General features: G+C 39.0%; 1 long non-coding RNA gene across 2 annotated transcripts in view; it reads left to right on the forward strand.

The window, feature by feature from the left end:
• LOC143669050 (uncharacterized) overlaps positions 1-23,417 on the forward strand; it is a 71,286-nt gene that overhangs the window by 37,651 nt on the left and 10,218 nt on the right. Inside the window, exon 3 of one of the 2 annotated variants that reach the window (XR_013168670.1) lies at positions 16,581-19,420. This is a non-coding gene — a long non-coding RNA (uncharacterized LOC143669050). Of the gene's footprint in view, positions 1-16,580; positions 22,567-23,417 lie in introns of those variants that run through there. The other variant, XR_013168668.1, reaches the window with a different exon arrangement.

The following is a 23,417-nucleotide window of genomic DNA, read 5'->3' on the forward strand; positions in this document are numbered from 1 at the left end:
CGACCCTCCCCGCGTTCGGACCCCGGGCCGGCTGGCACTCTTCCAAGCCGCTTCGGCTGGCGAACCTCCCCGACGGCGAGAGTTTTCCAAAGTTAAAGGACCCAAAGCACCTTTTACTGGTGGGACCCGCAGACAAACGTGTGCCACGAGCGCCACCTACTGGGCAGGATAAGAAAAACAGATCCCAGAGATTTCACAGAAAAATCTTCCAGCACCCAGGGAAATCTGACTAAATGCCCAGACGCCAGCAGAAGATAACGGATCACGCTCAAAAAATTGAAACTATGGCCCAGTCAAAGGAACAAACCAATAGTTCAAATGAGACACAGGAGCTGAGACAACTAATTCTGAATATACGAACAGATATGGAAAACCTCTTCAAAAATGAAATCGATAAATTGAGGGAGGACATGAAGAAGACATGGGCTGAACAAAAAGAAGAAATAGAAAAACTGAAAAAACAAATCACAGAACTTATGGAAGTGAAGGATAAAGTAGAAAAGATGGAAAATACAATGGATACCTACAATGATAGATTTAAAGAGACAGAAGATAGAATTAGTGAATTGGAGGATGGAACATCTGAATTCCAAAAAGAAACAGAAACTATCAGGAAAAGAATGGAAAAATTTGAACAGGGTATCAGGGAACTCAAGGACAATATGAACTGCACAAATATACGTGTTGTGGGTGTCCCAGAAGGAGAAGAGAAGGGGAAAGGAGGAGAAAAACTAATGGAAGAAATTATCACTAAAAATTTCCCAACTCTTATGAAAGACCTAAAATTACAGATCCAAGAAGTGCAGTGCACCCCAAAGAGAATAGACCCAAATAGGCGTTCTCCAAGACACTTACTAGTTAGAATGTCAGAGGTCAAAGAGAAAGAGAGGATCTTGAAAGCAGCAAGAGAAAAACAATCCATCACATACAAGGGAAACCCAATAAGACTATGTGTAGATTTCTCAGCAGAAACCATGGAGGCTAGAAGACAGTGGGATGATATATTTAATTTACTAAAAGAAGAAAACTGCCAACCAAGACTCCTATATCCAGCAAAATTGTCCTTCAAAATGAGGGAGAAATTAAAACATTCTCAGACAAAAAGTCACTGAGAGAATTTGTGACCAAGAGACCAGCTCTGCAAGAAATACTAAAGGGAGCACTAGAGTCAGATACAAAAAGACAGAAGAGAGAGGTATAGAGAAGAGTGCAGAAAGAAGGAAAGTCAGATATGATATATATAATACAAAAGGCAAAATGGTAGAGGAAAATATTATCCAAACAGTAATAACACTAAATGTTAATGGACTGAATTTCCCAATCAAAAGACATAGATTGGCAGAATGGATTAAAAAACAGGATCCTTCTATATGCTGTCTACAGGAAACACATCTTAGACCCAAAGATAAACATAAGTTGAAAGTGAAAGGTTGGGAAAAGATATTTCATGCAAATAACAACCAGAAAAGAGCAGGAGTGGCTATACTAATATCCAACAAATTAGACTTCAAATGTAAAACAGTTAAAAGAGACAAAGAAGGACACTATATACTAATAAAAGGAACAATTCAACAAGAAGACATAACAATCATAAATATTTATGCACCGAACCAGAATGCCCCAAAATACGTAAGGAATACACTGCAAACACTGAAAAGGGAAATAGACACATATACCATAATAGTTGGAGACTTCAATTCCCCACTCTCATCAGTGGACAGAACATCTAGACAGAGGATCAATAAAGAAATAGAGAATCTGAATATTACTATAAATGAGCTAGACTTAGCAGACATTTATAGGACATTACATCCCACAACAGCAGGATACACCTTTTTCTCAAATGCTCATGGATCATTCTCAAAGATAGACCATATGCTGGGTCACAAAGCAAGTCTTAACAAATTTAAAAAGATCGAAATCATACACAACACTTTCTCGGATCATAAAGGAATGAAGTTGGAAATCAATAATAGGCAGAGTGCCAGAAAATCCACAAATACGTGGAGGCTCAACAACACACTCTTAAACAATGAGTGGGTCAAAGAAGAAATTGCAAGAGAAATTAGTAAATACCTCGAGGCAAATGAAAATGAAAACACAACATATCAAAACTTATGGAATGCAGCAAAGACAGTGCTAAGAGGGAAATTTATTGCCCTAAATGCCTATATCAGAAAAGAAGAAAGGGCAAAAATGCAGGAATTAACTGTCCACTTGGAAGAACTGGAGAAAGAACAGCAAACTAATCCCAAAGTAAGCAAAAGGAAAGAAATAACAAAGATCAGAGCAGAAATAAATGAAATTGAAAACATGAAAACAATAGAGAAAATCAATAAGACCAGAAGTTGGTTCTATGAGAAAATCAATAAGATTGATGGGCCCTTAGCAAGATTGACAAAAAGAAGAAGAGAGAGGATGCAAATAAATAAGATCAGAAATGGAAGAGGAGACATAACTACTGACCTCACAGAAATAAAGGAGGTAATAACAGGATACTATGAACAACTTTACGCTAATAAATACAACCATTTAGATGAAATGGACGGGTTCCTGGAAAGACATGAACAACCAACTTTGACTCAAGAAGAAATAGATGGCATCAACAAACCAATCACAAGTAAAGAAATTGAATTAGTCATCCAAAAGCTTTCTAAAAAGAAAAGTCCAGGACCAGACGGCTTCACATGTGAATTCTACCAAACATTCCAGAAAGAATTAGTACCAACTCTCCTCAAACTCTTCAAAAAAATTGAAGTGGAGGGAAAACTACCTAATTCATTCTATGAAGCCAACATCACCCTCATACCAAAACCAGGCAAAGATATTACAAAAAAAGAAAACTACAGACCAATCTCTCTAATGAATATAGATGGAAAAATCCTCAATAAAATTCTAGCAAATCGTATCCAACAACACATTAAAAGAATTATACATCATGACCAAGTAGGATTCATCCCAGGTATGCAAGGATGGTTCAACATAAGAAAATCAATTAATGTAATACACCATATCAACAAATCAAAGCAGAAAAATCACATGATCATCTCAATTGATGCAGAGAAGGCATTTGACAAGATTCAACATCCTTTCCTGTTGAAAACACTTCAAAAGATAGGAATACAAGGGAACTTCCTTAAAATGATAGAGGGAATATATGAAAAACCCACAGCTAATATCATCCTCAATGGGGAAAAATTGAAAACTTTCCCCCTAAGATCAGGAACAAGACAAGGATGTCCACTATCACCACTATTATTCAACACTGTGTTGGAGGTTCTAGTCAGAGCAATTAGACAAGAAAAAGAAATACAAGGCATCAAAATTGGAAAGGAAGACATAAAACTATCACTGTTTGCAGACGATATGATACTATACATCGAAAACCCGGAAAAATCCACAACAAAACTACTAGAGCTAATAAATGAGTACAGCAAAGTAGCAGGTTACAAGATCAACATTCAAAAATCTGTAGCATTTCTATACACTAGTAATGAACAAGCTGAGGGGAAATCAAGAAACGAATTCCATTTACAATTGCAACTAAAAGAATAAAATACCTAGGAATAAATTTAACTAAAGAGACAAAAAACCTATATAAAGAAAACTACAAAAAACTGCTAAAAGAAATCACAGAAGACCTAAATAGATGGAAGGGCATACCGTATTCATGGATTGGAAGACTAAATATAGTTAAGATGTCAATCCTACCTAAATTGATGTACAGATTCAATGCAATACCAATCAAAATCCCAACAACTTATTTTTCAGAAATAGAAAAACCAATAAGCAAATTTATCTGGAAGGGAAGGGTGCCCAGAATTGCTAAAAGTATCATGAGGAAAAAAAACGAAGCTGGAGGTCTTGCACTGCCTGACTTTAAGGCATATTATGAAGCCAGAGTGGTCAAAACAGCATGGTATTGGCATAAAGATAGATATATCGACCAATGGAATCGAATAGAGTGCTCAGATATGGACCCTCTCATCTATGGACATTTGATCTTTGATAAGGCAGTCAAGCCAACTCACCTGGGACAGAACAGTCTCTTCAATAAATGGTGCCTAGAGAACTGGATATCCATATGCAAAAGAATGAAAGAGGACCATATCTCACACCCTATACAAAAGTTAACTCAAAATGGATTAAAGATCTAAACATTAGGTCTAAGACCATAAAACAGTTAGAGGAAAATGTTGGGAGATATCTTATGAAACTTACAATTGGAGGCAGTTTTATGAACCTTAAACCTAAAGCAAGAGCACAGAAGAAGGAAATAAATAAATGGGAGCTCCTCAAAATTAAACACTTTTGTTCATCAAAGAACTTCATCAAGAAAGTAGAAAGACAGCCTACACAATGGGAGACAATATTTGGAAACGACATATCAGATAAAGGTCTAGTATCCAGAATTTATAAAGAGATTGTCCAACTCAACAACAAAAAGACAGCCAACCCAATTACAAAATGGGAAAAGACTTGAACAGACACCTATCAGAAGAGGAAACACAAATGGCCAAAAGGCACATGAAGAGATGCTCAATGTCCCTGGCCATTAGAGAAATGCAAATCAAAACCACAATGAGATATCATCTCACACCCACCAGAATGGCCATTATCAACAAAACAGACAATGACAAGTGCTGGAGAGAATGCGGAGAAAGAGGCACACTTATCCACTGTTGGTGGGAATGTCAAATGGTGCAACCACTGTGGAAGGCAGTTTGGTGGTTCCTCAAAAAGCTGAATATAAAATTGCCATACGACCCAGCAATACCATTGCTGGGAATCTACTCAAAGGACTTAAGGGCAAAGACACAAACGGACATTTGCACACCAATGTTTATAGCAGCGTTATTTACAATTGCAAAGAGATGGAAACAGCCAAAATGTCCATCAACAGAGGAGTGGCTAAACAAACTGTGGTATATACATACAATGGAATATTATGCAGCTTTAAGACAGGGTAAACTTATGAAGCACGTAATAACATGGATGGACCTAGAGAACATTATGCTGAGTGAGTCTAGCCAAAAACTAAAGGACAAATACTGTATGGTCCCACTGATGTGAACCGACATTCGAGAATAAACTTGAAATATGTCATTGGTAACAGAGTCCAGCAGGAGTTAGAAACAGGGTAAGATAATCTGTAATTGGAGCTGAAGGGATACAGACTGTGCAGCAGGACTAGATACAAAAACTCTAAAATGGACAACACAATAATACCTAATTGTAAAGTAATCATGTTAAAACACTGAATGAAGCTGCATCTGAGCTATGTGTTTTTTTTGATGTTGTTGTTTTTTTGGTTTTTGTTTGTTTTTGTCTGTCTAGTTGTTTTTTTATTTTTGTTTTTTGTTTGTTTTTACTATTATTATTACTTTTATTTTTTCTCTATATTAACATTCTATATCTTTTTCTGTTGTGTTGCTAGTTCTTCTAAACTGATGCAAATGTACTAAGAAATGATGATCATGCATCTATGTGATGATGTTAAGAATTACTGATTGCATATATAGAATGGTATGATTTCTAAATGTTGGGTTAATTTCTTTTTTCCGTTAATTAATAAAAATAATAAAAAAACTTAGTCATATTTGTAGTGTTAATTAATAGGACACATAAGTCTATACAACTCCTTTCAATCATGTTCACCTTTAATATGATAGTATTGCTGCTAGACCCACTACAGAACTGCCTTCACTTCTATCTATTCCCTTACTTTTGAGTTTAACCCATTAGCTAACTGTTTACCCATCTCTAGGTTCTATGCATCTCTAAGTCCCCTATATTCCATATTATAAATCTCTGCTTTTACCTTTTCTATGGTCATAAAAGCGGAATAATACAGTATCTATCCTTTTGTGTCTGGCTTATTTTACTCAGCATTATGTCCTCAAGACTCATCCATCTTGTCGTGTGCTTCAGTACCCCGATTTGTCTTACTGCTGCATAATATTCTATTGTATGTATATTTGCTTTGTCAATCCACTCATCTGTTGTTGAGCACTTGGATTGTTTCCACCTTATAGCAATTGTGCATAATGCTGCTGTGAACATCAGTTTGAAAATATCTGTTTCACTGTCTTCAGCTCTTCTGGGTATATACTGAGTAGTGCTATTGCTGTATCACAGGACAACTCAATCTTTAGCTTCCTAAGGAACCACCAAACTATCTCCCATAGAAGCTGTACTATTATACATTCCCACCAGCAGTGCGTAAGTGTCCCAATTTCTCCACATCCTCTCCAACATTTGAAGTTTCCTGTTTGTTTAATAGCAGCCATTCTTATAGGTGTGAGGTGGTATCTCTTTGTAGTCTTGATCTGCATTTCCCTTACAGCCAATGAAAATAAGCATCTCTTCATGTGCTTTTGAGCCATCTGTATTTGCTCTTCAAGAGAATGCCTATTCCTATCTTTAGCCGATTTTATAGTTAGATTGTTTTGTTCTTTTGTTTTTGAGTTGTATGATTTCTTTACATATAGAGGATATCAAGACTTTGTCCGATCTGTGATTTCCAAATATTTTCTCACATTGAGTTGGCTGCCTCTTCACCTTTTTGACAAAGTCTTTTGAGGTGCAGAAGCATTTGATTTTTGAAACTGTAATTAGTCATCTCCCTGGAGATGTAACTCAATCAACAGTGGTGGTTAAACTGAATTAGGTAGAGATGTATCTCCACCCATTTGGGTGGGTCTTGATTAGTTTACTGGAATCCTATAAAAGAGGAAATATTCTGGAGAATGAGGGGATTCGGAAAGAGCAGAGAATGACATAGCCATGAGAAACAGAGAGTCCACCAGCCAGAGACTTTTGGAGATGAAGAAGGAAAATGCCTCCCAAGGAGCTTCATGAAATAGGAAGCCAGGAGAGAAGCTAGCAGACAACATTGTGTTCATTTCCAGATGAGAGAGAAACCCTGATCATGTTTGCTGTGTGCCTTTCCACTTGAGAGAGAAACCCTGAACTTCATCAGCCTTCTTGAACCAAGGTATATATTCCCTGGATGCCTTAGATTGAGTATTTCTATAGACTTGCTTTAATTGGTACATTTTCTCAGCCTTAGAACTGTAAACAAGCAGCTTATTAATTCCCCTTTTTAAAAACCATTCCATTTCTGGTACCTTGCATTCCAGCAGTTAGCAAACTAGAACACATCATTTCTCCATTTTTCTTTGTCAGTCTTGTTAGTGGCCCATCAACGTTATTGATTTTCTCCAAGAACCAACTTTTGGTTTTATTGATTCTTTCTATTGTTCTTTTGCTCTCCCATTCATTTGACTCTGCTTTAATCTTTGTTATTTCTCTTCTCTCTTCTTCTATTTGCTTTGGGATTATTTTGCTGTTCTTTCTCAAGTTCCTCCAGGGGAGCAGTTAAACCCCAATTTTTGTTCCTTCTTGTCTTTTTTCACATGGGCAGGCACCAAGAATCAAACCCAGGTCTTTGGCATGGCAGGTGAGAACTCTGCCTGCTAAGCTACTGACCTCCTTTTTGTTTTTAATAAGCATTTAGGACAATAAATTTCCCTCACAGCACAACTTTTGCTGCATCCCATGAGTTCTGATATGTTGTATTCTTATTTTCATTGATCTCCAGATAGCTACTGATTTCTCTAACAATTTCTTCTTTGACCCACTCGTTGTTTAAGAGTGTGTTATTTAATCTCCATATATATGTGAAAGTTCTTATTCTTTGGTGGTTATTGATATCCAGCTTCATTCCATTGTGATCAGAGAAAGTGCTTTGAATAATTTCGATATTTTTAAATGTATAAAGACCTGCATTGTGCCCCCGCATATAGTCTATCCTGGAGAATGTTCCATGAGCACTAGAGAAGAATGTATATCCTGGTAATGACCTATATATGTCTATTAGGTCTAATTAATTTATTAAGTTGTCCAACTTCTCTATTTATTTGTTGATCTTCTGTCTGGTTGTTCTGTCTATAAAGGAGAGTGGTGCATTGAAGTCTCCTGCTATGATTGCTGAAATGTCTATCGCGCCCTTCAGTTTTGCCAGTGTCTGTCTCATGTACTTTGGAGCTCCTTGATTGGGAACATAGACATTTATGATTGTTATTTCTTCTTCTTCTTCTTTTTCTTTCTTTCTTTACATGAACAGGCACCAGGAACCGAATCCGGGTCTCATCATGGCAGGTGAAAACTCTGCCACTGAGCCACCATTGCCCACCCAGATTGTTATTTCTTCTTGGTTAATTGTCCCTTTTATTAATATATAGTGTCCTTCTTTGTCTCTCATGATGTTTTTACATTTAAAGTCTATTTTGTCTGATATTAGCATAGCTACCCCTGCTTTCTTTTGGTTACAACTTGTTTGGAACATCTTTTTCCATCTTTTCACTTTCAATCTATTTGTATCCTTGTTTCTAAAATGAGTCTCTTGTAAGTAGCAGATAGTTGGATTATATTTGTTAATCCATTCTTCCAATCTGTATCTTTTAATTGGTAAGTTTAGTCCATTAATATTCAAAGTTATTATTGAAAAAGCATTTCTTGAATCCACTATCTTACCCTTTGGATTTTATTTGTCAGATTTATATATTCTTTTCCCTCTTTCTCTTTTTATCCTGTAAGCTACTCTTACTGGTATTCTTCAGTTCTGTGCTCTCCACCAAACATCTCTCCCCTGTCTTTTATTTTCAACCTGCATAACTCCCTTTAGTGTTTCTTGTAGGGTCAGGCTCCTGCTGAAAGATTCCTTCAGGATTTGTTTGTCTGTGAAAATTTTAATTTCTCCCTCAGTTTTGAAGGACAATTTGGTTAGGTACAGAATTCTTGGCTGGAAGTCTTTCTCTTTCAGGATCTTTATCATACCACTGCCTTCTCACTTCCATAGGCCCAGCTGAGTAGTCTGAATTCAGTCTTATGTGATTCCCCTCATACATAGTAAATTGTTTTTCCCTGCCACTTTCAGAATTTTCTGATTCCCTTCAACATTTGTCAGACTGACTAGTATGTGTCTTGGGAAAGGCCTATTTGAATTAATTCTATTTGAAGTTTGTTGGGCTTCTTTGATTTGCATATTTGTGTTCTTTATAAGGGTTGGGAAGTTTTCCCCCATTATATCCTCAACTAATCTTCCTAGCCCTTTACTCTTCTCTTCTCCTTCAGGGATGTGACATGGGTCATGGGGCTGCAGAAGGGTGGCACAGTCAGGAAGCATGGCTTGGTTTACTTCCTAGCCACCATCTCCCCATCTACACTCCCGAGGGCTCTGGGTTACCATTTGAAAAGAGGCATCTTAGGCTTTTTACACTGGCTGGGTGGTCTCTGGTTCTCTGCTTCTCAGTTCTTCAGCTTTGGCAGCCAGGGCCTCCCTATGTGGTGTAGAAGACTCTCCCAGGTCACTTACACCCTGGAATCACTGTCTCAGTCACCTTCCTGTCCCCTCTCTAGCTGTTCCTTGGAGCAGGGTGGACTCGACCTCTCCTATTCCACCATCTTCCTGGAACCCCAAATGTTTTTTAAATCAAAATTTTTAATCTGTCCTCACTGAGATGGCTAGTCTAGAAACCTAACCCATGATTTAAAGACAATAAATGATGCCTTATTTCTTATGTTTTTAAATTTTTTTATTGTGAGCTGCCCATTTTTATTGGAAATTTATCTATGGAGAGTATTTTGGTTGAGTTTGACAACTTGTATTTTCTTTTGCCAGTCATTTTGGAACGTTACCAATTAGAACTTTTTTTTGCTGTTTTTTTCATACTACATAAATAACTGGAATTTGGACCATAAACTTATGTAAAGGTTGATTTGTGATTATGAACTCTCAAGGGAGTTTTTAGTTTCATTCCTCCTAGTCACAGAGTTGAAATAGTAAATTTCCTTTCTGCTCTTTTCTGTTCAGTGGAGCTTTACTGTGAGTAAAGTCCTTTCAAGGAGTAGCTTTTGTAGAATCTCATTTTTATTCCTCTGTTCTGGTATATCCTGGGCTTTATGTCTTGTCACTAAAGCAGAAGCTCAAGGATTATTGGTTTGGCAAAAAACAAACAAACAAACAAACAAAAAACAGTGAGAATGCTGGCTTTGGCACTCCCAGAGTTCCTGGTTTCACTTCATTATGGAGATCCATATAGTCTTTACTTTATGACAGCTTTATGTTCAAATAAAATTTAAAATGGCTTCTTAGTGAGAATAGGGGCTGTTTTATTTGAGGGGTTATTCAGAGTATCTAATCTACCATATTGATGAAAAAAGAAATTTCTCACATATATGATTTTCTTTTATACAGTCTTCCTAGTGTATGTCTCTTAGCTGAATATGTTGCAGTCTTAAATACTTCATGATGAAAACTTTTCTAACATTACTTGGAGATTTTTAATGAATAGTTTAAGTTTTCTACTTCAATTCAGTCAACTTTTGCTCTCCTTCGAAATCCTATAACATAAAATAGGCTACTGGAAAATGATCCTCTAAAAAGCTGTGTAGTTAACCTGATATGATTAGATGTCAGGAAAGTGATGTGTCTTAATTTTTGGCTGCATGAACACCCTGGGTCTCTTTAAGAAGAGAATTTAGAGATCAGAGGTGAATTTTTGCCTTATTTACAAATAAAATGTAAGGAGAAAAAATTCTACTCTTATCTGAAAATATTCATGAGAGATATTGTCTCTCAAAAAGCAATTGGGGACATGGGACTTAGAAATGAGGCCAGAATGGTCACTGAATATTATTCCAGCCCACGGAAATAATAATTTTAGAGTGGAAAGAGATTGTCTTCACTCACAATTTACTGAGCATAAGGCTGGAATCAGACTTAAGAGACAGCTCAGGAAGATACACATACATCCATGTACATGCAAGTCTGAAGATATTTGTATATGTACATATGTATACACACTAAAAACACATTCACATAATTAAGTAGCTATTGAACTGAGGGAATTCTGCCATGTGAGTCATTGTTTTTCAAAATTTGATTCCTCTCCCCAATTATGAAAGTAATACAAGTTCATTAAGAAAACACTGGAAAGTCCTGAAAAATCACCCATAATGCTACATCCCAGTAAAAACAATGGCAACATTTTAGCATATTTCTTTTCTTCTTTGTCATTTCTCTTTGCATTTATTAAATATAAATCATCTCGTACTGATAAGTATATTCAATCCTTCCTTTCTCCCCCACTCAAAATTCTATATAACATATATCCCCATGTGTCTAAATGGCATTTTAATTATGGCAAAATATTCTTTCATATAGTTAGTTCACAATTTCCCTAATGTTTTCTTGTTAAACATTTTAATTTTTACATTTTTTCCAGTAATAGCGTCTTGTGGTTGTTATATCTACTTGTGCCCTCTGTCTTGGCCCAAGAAAAGTAGTTAAAGATTGCTTCAAGTTTCAAATGTCAGCGAAATCCCTGAGTGGTTCAAGGTTATCAATCAATCTGTGTTGCCCCAGCATTCTTCTTGGGAGTTTTCCTACCTCATCCTCTGCACTTATCCTTGTCACAGGAAGCTTTTCACAGCATTTCTTCCAATCACGTATGGTATGGGTTCCCCTGGAGAGGAGTTCTACTAAATTTAAGAACTTCTCCATCTCATTATATTTCAGGTGCTATTCTAGTGCCCATTTGATTCTCTGATACATTGATGCCTAGGGGCAACTTCTTGTGAAAGTACTGATTATTCTAGGACTGCTATTCTAGATGAGCCCTTGAAGTGTGGCTCGTTCAAATTGAGTTGTCCTGTAAGTGTAAAATACACATCAAAATTTAAAGACAGTGTGGTGAAAATAATGTGAATTATTTATTAATAACATTCCCTATATTGACTCCACATTGAAATGATATAATTTTGGATGTATTAGGTTAAATATGTTATTAAAATGTATTTCATTTATTTATTTTTGTTTTTTTAATGTAGCTACTAGAAAATTTAAAATTCCTATGTGTAGCTTGCATTCGTGACTCACATAATATTCCTACTGGACAGGCTGAGTTAGAGCTTGGAGTTGGTGTCTCATTCTGTGGCCGAACCTTAAAGAGGGAAGGTGGCCAGGTAGTCCAGGGCACTGTACTACCATATCAGCTCCCTGAAAAGCACATCTTCTCCTTGACGTAGGCTCTATAATTGTGTATAAGGAGGTAAAGACCGCAGTGAGTTTCCTTCCTGCCTCTTCCTTTCCCGACATCCAACCCCACCCTCATGCTTGGATTACAGACATGGAAAGGATCAGGTGGGTAGTTGAAAGAAATAATTTAGTAGACTGGTTATTCTATTTTATTAATTTTAAGGTCTGCACTACATTCATTTGGATAAGTGACAGCTACTCCCTGTTGGAATAGTATAGTTAAGTGTTCCCTGAAGCTCTGTGACTTTAGGCTTTGACTACAGGTTTGAACCATTTTCTTTTCCCCCACTTGACTTCAATCATTTCTTTTGCCAAAGCTCCACAGCTCCCTGTGCCTGCTTTCAGGGATTCAGAGTGGGGACTCTGCAGATATTTTTGTCATTTCAATTGCCAGGCAGATTAAAAAAAAATAGTGCTGAGCAGAACTTCTTGCTCCAAAGCAGCTTGAGAAGAGAAGCTGGCACACGTGGATTGAGTAGGAGCCCAAGATGATAGCGAAGGCTTCTTTAGATTCAACAATTTTATGGGCCTGCCAAGACACTTAATCTAGCAAGCTCAAGAACTTGGACAAAAAAGATTGACTTAAGGAGAGATGGTTGGCACTCAATCCTGACCCTCATCTGACAGTGTGTCCTTGTTTGGGCCTCATGGAGAGATGGCCTTGAATGGCTGAGTGGGTCCTTGACCAGGAACTGGTCCTTAGGGACTAGTGGCACAATCCTGGTTTCTGCTCTGTTAAGATTCAGAGGGCAGCTGAGGTTACTTGTTGCCCTAACCCGCTTAAAAACCTGGCCAGGCTGCCATCCAACCCGAGGCTTTTCCGGCTTCCAGTTATTTTTGTAGGCAGCCTCTGTGGGCACACAGAGTCACATTCTTTGCCATTATTGTTCAGTGGTTTTTTCCACTGGCATCTTCCCTTTCTGGATGGCAGAGGCAGAGTCTTTCCTGGGGCATGATGCCAATTGAGTCTCATCCAGGTATGGCCCAAAGCAGCCTGGCAGGTTCTCCTCTGAAGCAGGAAACTTCAGGTTCCCCAATTCCTAGGAACTACAGTTTGGAAGAAGAGACAGATACTTGAATATTTCCTGCTCCTCCATTAAACAAATATTTAAGAGTTTTTGTTGTTGTTGTAGGCTAAGCTCCACGCTAGCCCCTGAGAACTCAGAGATGAATCTGGCATAAGTGCATCCCTCTGGACTTAGTACAGCTCGGTAGGGTTGATGACAGACAAGCATGCCAAATGAAAAGTGATTGGGAGCCATCAAAAGCTATATATAGCACACTCGGGAGTCCAGTGGAGAAGGTGATAGCTTGATGTGAAGGGGAATGTGAGAAGGGCTCTTGGGAGCTTCAGGAAGGTGACACTTTAGCTGGCAAGGTGTAACTTGGCTACAACGCAGGGCTTCTTAACTTCAGCACTATTGACATTTGGAATAGCAGTTTCTTTGTTGTGGAGGGCTGTCCTAGACATTGCAGGATGCTTAACAGCATCCTTGGCTTCTACCCTCTGGATGCCAAGAGCACCTCCCTGTTGTGACAACCAAAAATGTCTCTAGATGTTGCCAAATATCCCTGGAGGGGCCAAATCACCCTGGTTGAGAAGCTGTGCTCTAGAGAAATAAACAAAAGAATATTCCCAGATAGGGTGAAAAACATGAGGAAAGGATGGACCCTGTATGGACACAGCCCATGACTCATTTTACCTGGAATAAAGGGTATTTGAAGAGAACTGTTAGACAGAACAGTAGAAAGACAAAATATAAGCTTCGCAAAGGTGAGGGCTTAGAGTATATCTGTTTTCTTCAATGATGCATGCTAAACCTGGAACAGAGCCTGGCACACACTTGGAGCTCAATTAACATTTGTTGTATGAAAGAGACTTTGGGATCATTTTCTAGAAAAACTTGAGAGCTGGGCTAAGGTGTATTGGTTGTATTTGTAATAGAGAAATGTATAAATGTTTTGGAGAAAGAGATGGAAGCACCCAATTCCAGAAGTGAATATCATTAATCAAGCCACCAACTGTCAGGGAGATTGGATTAAAGGATTGCGTTTGAAACCATCAAAAAGCCACTACAGGAGGCCAGGCAAGATGCAATAGGGGCTTAGTCACAGATAGTATGTGGAGGGAGTTGAGGAGGAGGAGTCAAGCTCGAGAGCAAGGACTCTACTCTGGGTGATGAGTAATGGGGTGGGGAGGGAGTGGTGAGGCAATTAAAGTAAAAAAAAAAAAAAAGGAACACTTGAGAACAAAGTAGAATGGGAGGAAGTTAATTATTTATATTCTGGAGGTGTTGAGTTTGAAGTCTATGAGCATCTAGGTGGAGATACAAACAGAAGACTGGAAATATAGTGGCTGAGCTTGAGAGAAAATTCATCTGCACCCTGGCCATAGCTGAATGAGATTACCAAATATGGAACAGTAAAAGAAGAGGGGCAAGTCAAAATTCTTTGAAAATGTGTACATCTATTGACATGTAATGGAGACCAGTGTTTGCCCATTATTATCCATTATCATCTCCTTCCATTGTAATAGAACCCAATTTTTTAGGTGGGCTCATAATTGCTAGAAGCAAAATTATATAATCCTTCCCTTGTCGTGTGACTAAGTTTTGGCCAAGTGATTTAAAGATAAGTGTCATTAATAGCTTTCAAGAGCCTGTCTTAATATATATTTAGCATGCCTTGTTTGTCCCCTTATTTTATGTTCTATCATCCATCCTGCTTCCTGGAATTCAGTTGTGAAAGGCTGGATTTCTAGCAGCACTTTTGGACCATGAGAATGAGTGCTGCACCCTAAAAGTAGGTCACTGGAGATTTGCATGGGGTCAGGATTCTAGACAGCTTTGTGGATCCACTAATACCAATCCTGGTTTGCCAATCCCAAGACTTTTACATGAGACAGAAATGAACTTCTCTCTCATTTAAGCTGCTCTTATTGTAAATCTCTTTTGCTTGCAGTCAAGCTTAATTCTAACTGACGCAGCAGGAGGAACAGCAGACAGGAGAGAAGTAGTTGGAACAGGGGTGATACAATGTCATGGCAACCATGGAAAGACAAAGTTTCAGAAAAGAGGTGAGAATGTCAGTGAGGATGAGGATTGACTAAAGAAAAGATGTTATGAGATTTGACAGCTCAGAGGTCAACCTGTGCCAGGTTAACTTCCAAACCTTGTTTAAAGACTCCTCAAGGCATCTGCAAATACCGAGGGCCTGCCTGTTTCACTAAGTCTTGGGATCTGGAAGGTGTCTGTGTATTCAGAGGAGAAAAAATATTTGAAGCTTCAACTCATGCTATGGAGACCATATCAGCTTTCAGGGAATTAGTCAGAAATCCTGTCTTCTCCGTAGAAAGGTCATCAAGACAACAAAAGGAGGGTTCCCCAGGACAGAGGGTGAACAGCAAGCTGATGTTTGCTTGTTCTTCAGATCTTAGCCTAATGGACACTTCTTCAGATACGCCTTCTCTGGAGCCCCCATTCTAGTCCCTAATAGCTCACTAAACTTGTCCCCCATATTTCTCCCCAGTTTTTATATACATGCTAACCAGTTTAATATTACATATTAATTGGGTGAGTATCTGTTGTCTTCAGAGGTCTGTAGGTGACCCGAGGGCTTGGGTCCTGTCTGTTTCATTTGTTGTTGTCACCCAGTGCCTGCCTGTGCTGGTTTGAAGCTGTTATGTACCCCAGAAAAGGCCAAGTTCTTTTAATCCATTCCTATGGGTGCAGACCTATTGTGGGTGGGACCTTTTGATTAGGTTATTTCAATCAAGACATGACCTACCCCACACAGGGTGGGTCTTAATTCTTTACTGGAGACTTTTATGAAAGTTCAGAGAGAAATATCCAGAGAAGCTTGGAGAGAGCATAGAGAGAGAAAAACCCAAAGAGAGCTTAGAGAAAGGAAACTCTCAGAGAAGTGGAGAGAGACACACTGAAGCCAGAAGCTGAAAGCAATGGACACTGGAGAGAAGGACCAACAGATGCTGGCCCTGTGCCTTCTTGTGTGACAGAGGTGTCCCAGATGCTGACAGCCTTTCTTCAGAGAAGATATCTTCCTATTGATGCCTTAATTTGGGCATTCTGGCAGCCTTAAATCTGTAACTTGTGAGCTAATAAATCCCCATTGTTAAAAGCCAGTCCAGTTTGTTTCCCGGTGCTTGCCCATGTAAAAAAAAAAACAGTCCATTTCTGGCACTCTGCATTCAGGAAGCTTTAGCAAACTAAAACACTGGTCAAGAGCAGGAGTCCAATTTAGTGCACAATGAAATGAAGCGCCTCCTTGCAAGACTGGCAAGAAGACTCCCCATGCTTTACTTAGTTTCATGTGTGGGGTGAGGATTTTCTGAAATTTCTTTGTTTCTGAGTGTTTATCTAAAAAATGGTGATGAAGGAAAGAGAAGGGTAGGTGGAATTTTTAGTGAATGACCACCTGTTGAAAGGTGTCTCACCTGAATCTCCCTTCACTCTCGCAGGCCCTTGGGGAGCCAATTGGTGTATCACACTGTGGGGAGCCCAAGATTCTCTCGGAACGCTGGAGGTTCAGGAGAGCCCTGAGGTGTCAAGATTCCTGCATGCATATTCCAGGGATGATGACTGTGACTCTAAGTCAGAACCTACTAGAACATTCTGCCCTCTACCTCCCCTCTGGCTTCATCTCCCTCATTTCCCCCTGAACCAACTCTCTGTCTCAGATGAAACCATTGTTCTTCTCTCAACGTGTCTTGGGCACTCCCACTTCTGTGCCTTGGCCCACACAGTTTCCCCACCTAAATGTCTTCTCTCCCCCCTTTCCCTGCCTCCCAAATTTTACCCCTTCTTAAGACCCCATATTACATCAGCTCCTCTCTGAGAAGCCTTCCCTAGTTATACAGAAGGTGCAACTTCTTTCTCCTTTAAAACTCCGACAATACCTATGGGGCTCCTTTGGCAGTGAGCATAGTCTGTCCTGTGGTGTTATGTATATTTTCAGTTGGGCGTCCAACTTCCTGAGAGCTGGGATGCTGCTCTGGGCTTTTATAGCCCTAGAGTATCGAATAAATTACTTCATACAAAGAAGACCTCTGCTAGCTGACCGATTTCAGGCTGCTGTTCCTTAACTGTGCTCCCCTTTTGCTGTAGTGAAAAAGAAAGTCCATCCACATATGACAACAGCAAACTCTGCCTCCGTGGATAACAGTGCCATCCTGGCTTCTCATCTTGGGCTGTCAGAGAGACAAACTGCTACGAGCCGTGTAGAATTTAATTTACTCTCCCATCTCCTCAAAAAGGCAATCTGCTGTGGCTAATATCTTATAAACTCCAGTGGGTGATTATAAGTAAGATGCATATGATTGTTTAGCAGCTGGCTTTAAATAAATACATAAATTCCAGTGTCTCTTCTTATTGGATTTTCTGACACATTGGAATTGATCTGCAAGCTCCCTGAAATTCAAACAATAAAGTAGCCTCTTGGGCTCTTAAATCTAGAGAGGTGTATGTATAGAAAATAGAATAGTTAACATCTTTGGGGAGCCATACCTATTTGGCAGGATGGTAAGCAGATTATATTTTGTCAGCCAAAAGCATGACAGCTTAATTCTGGCCAAGCCATCATGAGTGCCTCTGCGCTGCTCCTCTTTTGTCTCTTCTCCATTGTGAAAAGCTTCTTTTCTGTATGCTGCATGGTGGGGTCACATTTCATTATTTTCCCATATGAGTATCCTTTTATTGCAGCACCATTTTGTTGAACTTTTGTTTCTTTGTTTGTTTTTTGGGAAGTGCATGGACCGAGAATCAAACCTGGGTCTCCTGCAGGGCAGGTGAGAATTCTACTACTGAACTACCCTTGCACCCTCTTGCCAAAGGCTTTTGACTGGGAACAAGGGGAACAGGCCACTGTCAGAGAAGTCACCTCTTCTTGTGACATAACTAAGATTCTCACTATTGAATGTTCCTTTTGCAACTTTCCTCCTTGTGACAGTCCCAATGCCCCATTTCAATTGCGTTAGGTCTCATTTTGAACAACCTGGCATTGTCAGAAAAATGGCCCCTTGTGTACAACCCCAGCTCAATCAGAGATTGAAGTGTAAGCACATTTAGTGATGGTAGGGATCCGTGGTAGACTGGATCACGTGGTCCCATGAAAGACATGTCCTCAGTATTAATCTGTGTTCCTGAGGGTGTCAACCCATTTGTAAATAGGACCTTTTGAAGATGTTATTAGTTAAGATGAGGCCAAATTGAATCAGGATAGGTTTTAATTCATATCCCTGGAGGCCTTATAAAGAGAGGAAATTTGCATGCCGTCAGTCCATTGAAGCCAGAAACTGGTAGAAGCCAGAAATCAGAGAAGTCACAGGAGGAGACCAAGGACAGGCCTTGTGATAAGGGCAGAGGTGCAAGTGCAGGATTGTGGCAAGCCACCACCAGAATGCTATTAACTCTGGGAAGAAAGTATGGCCTAGTGAGCCCTTGAGTTTGGTCTTGGAGCCTCCAAAACAGTGAGCCAATAAGTTCCTGTTGTTTAAGCCAACACCTCCACTGTGAGGTATTTCTCAGAGCAGCTCTGGGAGGACTTTTACTGGGTAACACAGGCAAAGAGGGCTCTAATGTAGGTGTGGCAGCACACCTTAAAAATGTATCACCAAATAGTCCCCATGCATGCATCATGTCACAAAATATCCTCTGTACATCAAACTGCCCTGGCACCCCAGCATGCTCAGCTACTGTCTTAGGAGGTGGTTCTTCCCATACAGATTGCAATCTGCTCTGGGCTCTTTCTTCCATGTTTTAAACTGTTATTTTTTTTTTTAAGTGTGTCATAAAAAGTTATGAGCTGATAAGCCTAGATTGTTATTGAGAACTCTCTTGCTAAATCAGGTTGAGTCAGAAATTATTGGGGGCTCCTTAGGGACAAGTTAACAAATATTACATGCAACTTAGGTGACAGCTTTGAAGGGTGAATTGTCCAGGTTAAGAGAGAGGGAGCTGCTCGCTCATGAATGGAAGAATAATCCTAACAGACATGGCTGACTTTCCCCGATAGTATGTATTTAAATAGGTGCAGGCTTGTGTTTCTCTTTATCTGCCTACAGAATAAAAAGCAATTCAATAACACATTTGTCAAAGAGGTGGTGGGGAGTTCTAAGAAGGCAACATGATGTCTTCATTGGAAGAATGCAAGAAAACTTGCTGGCTATAAATAAGGTCCAAGATGGGAAGGAAGCTATTTGCAAGGGCTCTTGATGCAGAAAACCATGCCAGGGTCTGATCTGAAGAAAAATTTGATATGAATAATTTGTACGTTCCTCAACCGGCAATGGAAAGAGTAAAGGTAAGCTGCAATTAGTAGTGGTTATTTCTGGCTTTATTTTCTTCTTCATGTTTCCTTGTGATTCCTAAATATCCTGCAACTGAAACATGGCAGCTAAGAGGATGGATTCTGGGATGCACCAGACAGTCCTGGGTTTCAAGTTTGGCTCTGACATTTACTAATGTAACGTTTTGGTGCCTCGGTTTTCTCATCTGAAAAATGGGGATAATTAAAGCACCTAACTAATGAAGGTTTCCAGGTAGATTAATAGAATGCATGGAAATGGAACAGGAGATTAATGGGTCCTCAGAACAGGGCCTGGTCCCTTCAAGCCTGTGTAAGTGGTTGCTGGAATTACCACTAATAACGGTAGAGGGGAGGCAATTTTTAAGAATTATGGTTAAGAATTATTGAGATAAGCAGTTTAGCATACTGGATACAAATATGGATCTTGAACTCATACGCTCCTAGTTTAAAGTTGGGACTGTCATGGCTGTGTGAACTAAAACATCAGTTTCTTTTTCTATAAATTGGGGACATGATTAGTCTAAGCATTGTAGGCTGTCAGAATTAAGTAAATTAATGCTTGAAAAGTACTTAACATAGTCCTGACACATGATAAATGGTCAAAAAAAATGTTAACTGTGCCTCTTAAACCATTACCTTAGTGTTTTAACTTTTTTAAAGAATAAATTAAGCAATGTAGTATCAGTTTAAATTTAGTCATTTTCGTCCTTTGGAATACTTATGATTGTATGTTCTAATAAAGCATTGTTTTCCTAACAGAAAACGAAAGATATAATTGAGTGGGAAAGTATGTGACTCTCTTTTTTTCTCATTTAAATGTACTTAGAGGAAATGTAATGATTCAGGTCATGAGGGCATTACTGAGCCCTCATATTTTACCTGCTGGCAACCATCCTAATTATAAGCAGAGTATCAAAGAGAAAATGTACATCTGTCAAGAGCCAACCTCACAAACCTAACCTAACCTATAAAATGATGGCAAATGCCACATATGATGAAGGGAAATAATGGATATATGGAAACTCAGATATTTTAGAATGAGTCATAGTTTTTTCTTTGAAAATATGGAAAATAATCTTCTTCCAAGGAAAAAACACAACAGAAACATAAAAATCAAAGGCTGTATACAATTATATATATATATATACATATATCCCCCCCCCCCCCAATTTTTGGGCTAGGAATCGAACCTGCATCTTCCACATGGCAAGCAAGAATTCTACCACTAAACTGGCCTTGCACCTCCCATACACTTATATTTTTATTTCATAAAATGGCTAAATAGAAATGAGTACCGAGGACTATGGCAGCATTTGGTCCTCTCCATAAGGCAGCACCAATGGGCTGACATAAAGGTAGAGGACCAGGGGCAGGCCATGGTGGCTCAGCAGGCAGAGTTCTCGCCTGCCATGCCAGAGGACCTGGGTTCGATTCCCGGTGCCTGCCCATGTCAAAAAAAAAAGGTAGAGGACCGGGAAAGGAAGACAATTGCAGGATTGCAGGCTCGTGTATCTGACTCCACAGACCGAATGGGTCTGAAGATATAGCTGAAGTTAGACAGGCTAAACACCAGAACCATAGGTTGAAAAATAAAGAAAAGATGTATCAAACACCCGAGATCAGGGGTTGGAAAACTGTAGCCCACAAGCCAAATCTGGCCCACCACTTGGATTGGTAAATAAAGCTTTATTGGTAAGTGGCCATGTTCGTTTTTAAATTGTTTCATCTATGGTTGCTTCTACACCAACAGAGTTAAGCAGTTGTGACTGAGACAACATGAGTGTGCAAAGCCTACAGTATACTACCAGGTCCTTTACAGAAAAAGTTTGCCTGCTACTGGTATTGATAAAAATTAAGCAATTTTGTAAGCTTGTGCAAGATTCATAGCATCACTAGTTAGCCAAGCAACAGAAATGAAAATGACAGAACAGTCTTTTTGTCAATAAAATGACAAAAGTCAGTATTGACAAGATTATGGAGAAAAAGCACCCTCACACACTGCTAGGGGGAGTGAAAATGGGAGCAACCTTTCTGGGAGAAATTTGGCAATGTATACCAAAATCTTTAAAGGCTCTGCTTTCTCTTTGACCTAACAAATTCACTCCTGGGAATTTATTCTGAGGAAATGATTGGACAGGGGCTTAACCATGCAGGCATTAAGAGTCTCATGGCAGCAAATTTGGAAACAACCTCCCTGTGAATTAAGAGGATCAGTTAACTAAATTAGGATCCATACAGCAGAATACCATGCAGGCATTAGAAAGGATGAATGAGTATTATGTTTATGGACAAGAAGGAAGGTTCACAATTGAAAAATAGTTCAGAAGCTCCTGGGAGGGCTGAAGCTCAATAATGAAAAATACAATGTCACAGAGCTATCCAGTGTAAGAACTGGAAGTAAACTTACTCATTCTCTTAGGCCAAGCCCCTCCCTCCACAGATGCTAAAGCTGACATGCCAGAGAGAAAATGACTAGACTAGGGCCATACAGCCTAGCCCAGTGTTCTTTCTTCTAAACCACTATGGGAGAAGTGTTTCTTGGGCTGCCATCACACCCTGGACAGAGGCATGGCTTAACATCAGCTACATTTCTGGATGCTTCCTGGAAATTTTGATCCTGATAATATTACATGCCCCTTGCATGATCTAAGCACGTTCCCCCTACCTTATTTTACCCCTTAGTCATTCTGCTTTGCATTCAGTTAATTATCAGGTTGCTCTGCCCTCTCTGCTCTATTGTGATCTCTCTGGAAGCATTTTTTTATTGTTGTTTAGTGCCTGAATTACTTTGCAGCTTAGCTAGTACTTTAAACATAGTAGGGGCTCCATTTCTCCAAGACCATTGGTTGCTTCTGTTTTTTTGTATTTTGTTTGTTTGGGCTTAGCATGGCAGAGTGGGTAAATACACAAATTCTGAAGTTAGATTACCTAGGTTTTCATTTTTGCAGTGTCATTTTCTAGCCATGGGACTTTTTTTTGGTCATTATTTATTTTTAATATTTGTATTGTAAACCTTAAACAAATACAAATTCTATACATTGTGTATAATCAATGGCTCACAATATTGTCACATAGTTTGTATTCATCACCAGGATCATTTTTTTTTGAACATTTGCATCGCTCCAGAAAAAGAAATAAAAAGGAAGAAGAAAAAATTCATATATACTATAATCCTTACCTTCCTCCTCATTGACTACTAGTATTTCAATCTACTCAATTTATTTTAACCTTTGTTTCCCTTATTATCTGTTTATTTTTTATCCATATTTTTCATTTATCTGTCCAAACCCTAGATAAAAGGAGCATCAGACACAAAGTTTTCACAGTCATACAGTCACATTGTAAAAACTATATCATTATACAATCATCTTCAAGAAACATGGCTACTGGAACACAGCTCTACAGTTTCAGCTACTTCCCTCTAGCCACTCTAATATACTATAAACTAAAAAAGGAATATCTATATAATTTAAAGATATCCTCCAGGATAACCTCTCAACTCTGTTTGAAATCCCTCAGCCACTGACACTTCATTTTGTCTCATTTCTCTCTTCCCTCTTTTGGTCGAGAAGGTTTTCTCAATCCCTCAATGCTGAGTCCCAGTTCATTCTAGGATTTCTGTCCCATGTTGCTGGGGAGGTTTACATCCCTGGGAGTCATGTCCCACGTAGAGATGGGGAGGGCAGTGAGTTTGCTTGCCGTGTTCTAGCCATGGGATTTTGAGCCACTCAGTTAACCTCACTTTGCCTCAGTTTTGTCATCTTAAGAATGGAAATAGTACTTACCCTATTGGATTGTTATGAAAATTAAGTGGGTTAATAGTTGTAGAACACTTAGGAAAGTACATAGTAAGTACTATAGAAACGTTTGTTTTAAAGAAAATGGGAGTAAGGTTGCTTTCATCTCTGTGCACATGGAGAGATTTATATGGGGAAAAAACTATACAAATAAGCATGTGAGAATCCCAAGCACCAGTTTCCAAGTGTATAAG

The sequence above is a fragment of the Tamandua tetradactyla genome, chromosome 25, assembly GCF_023851605.1.
Source record: "Tamandua tetradactyla isolate mTamTet1 chromosome 25, mTamTet1.pri, whole genome shotgun sequence".
NCBI classification, from domain to species: Eukaryota; Metazoa; Chordata; class Mammalia; order Pilosa; family Myrmecophagidae; genus Tamandua; species Tamandua tetradactyla.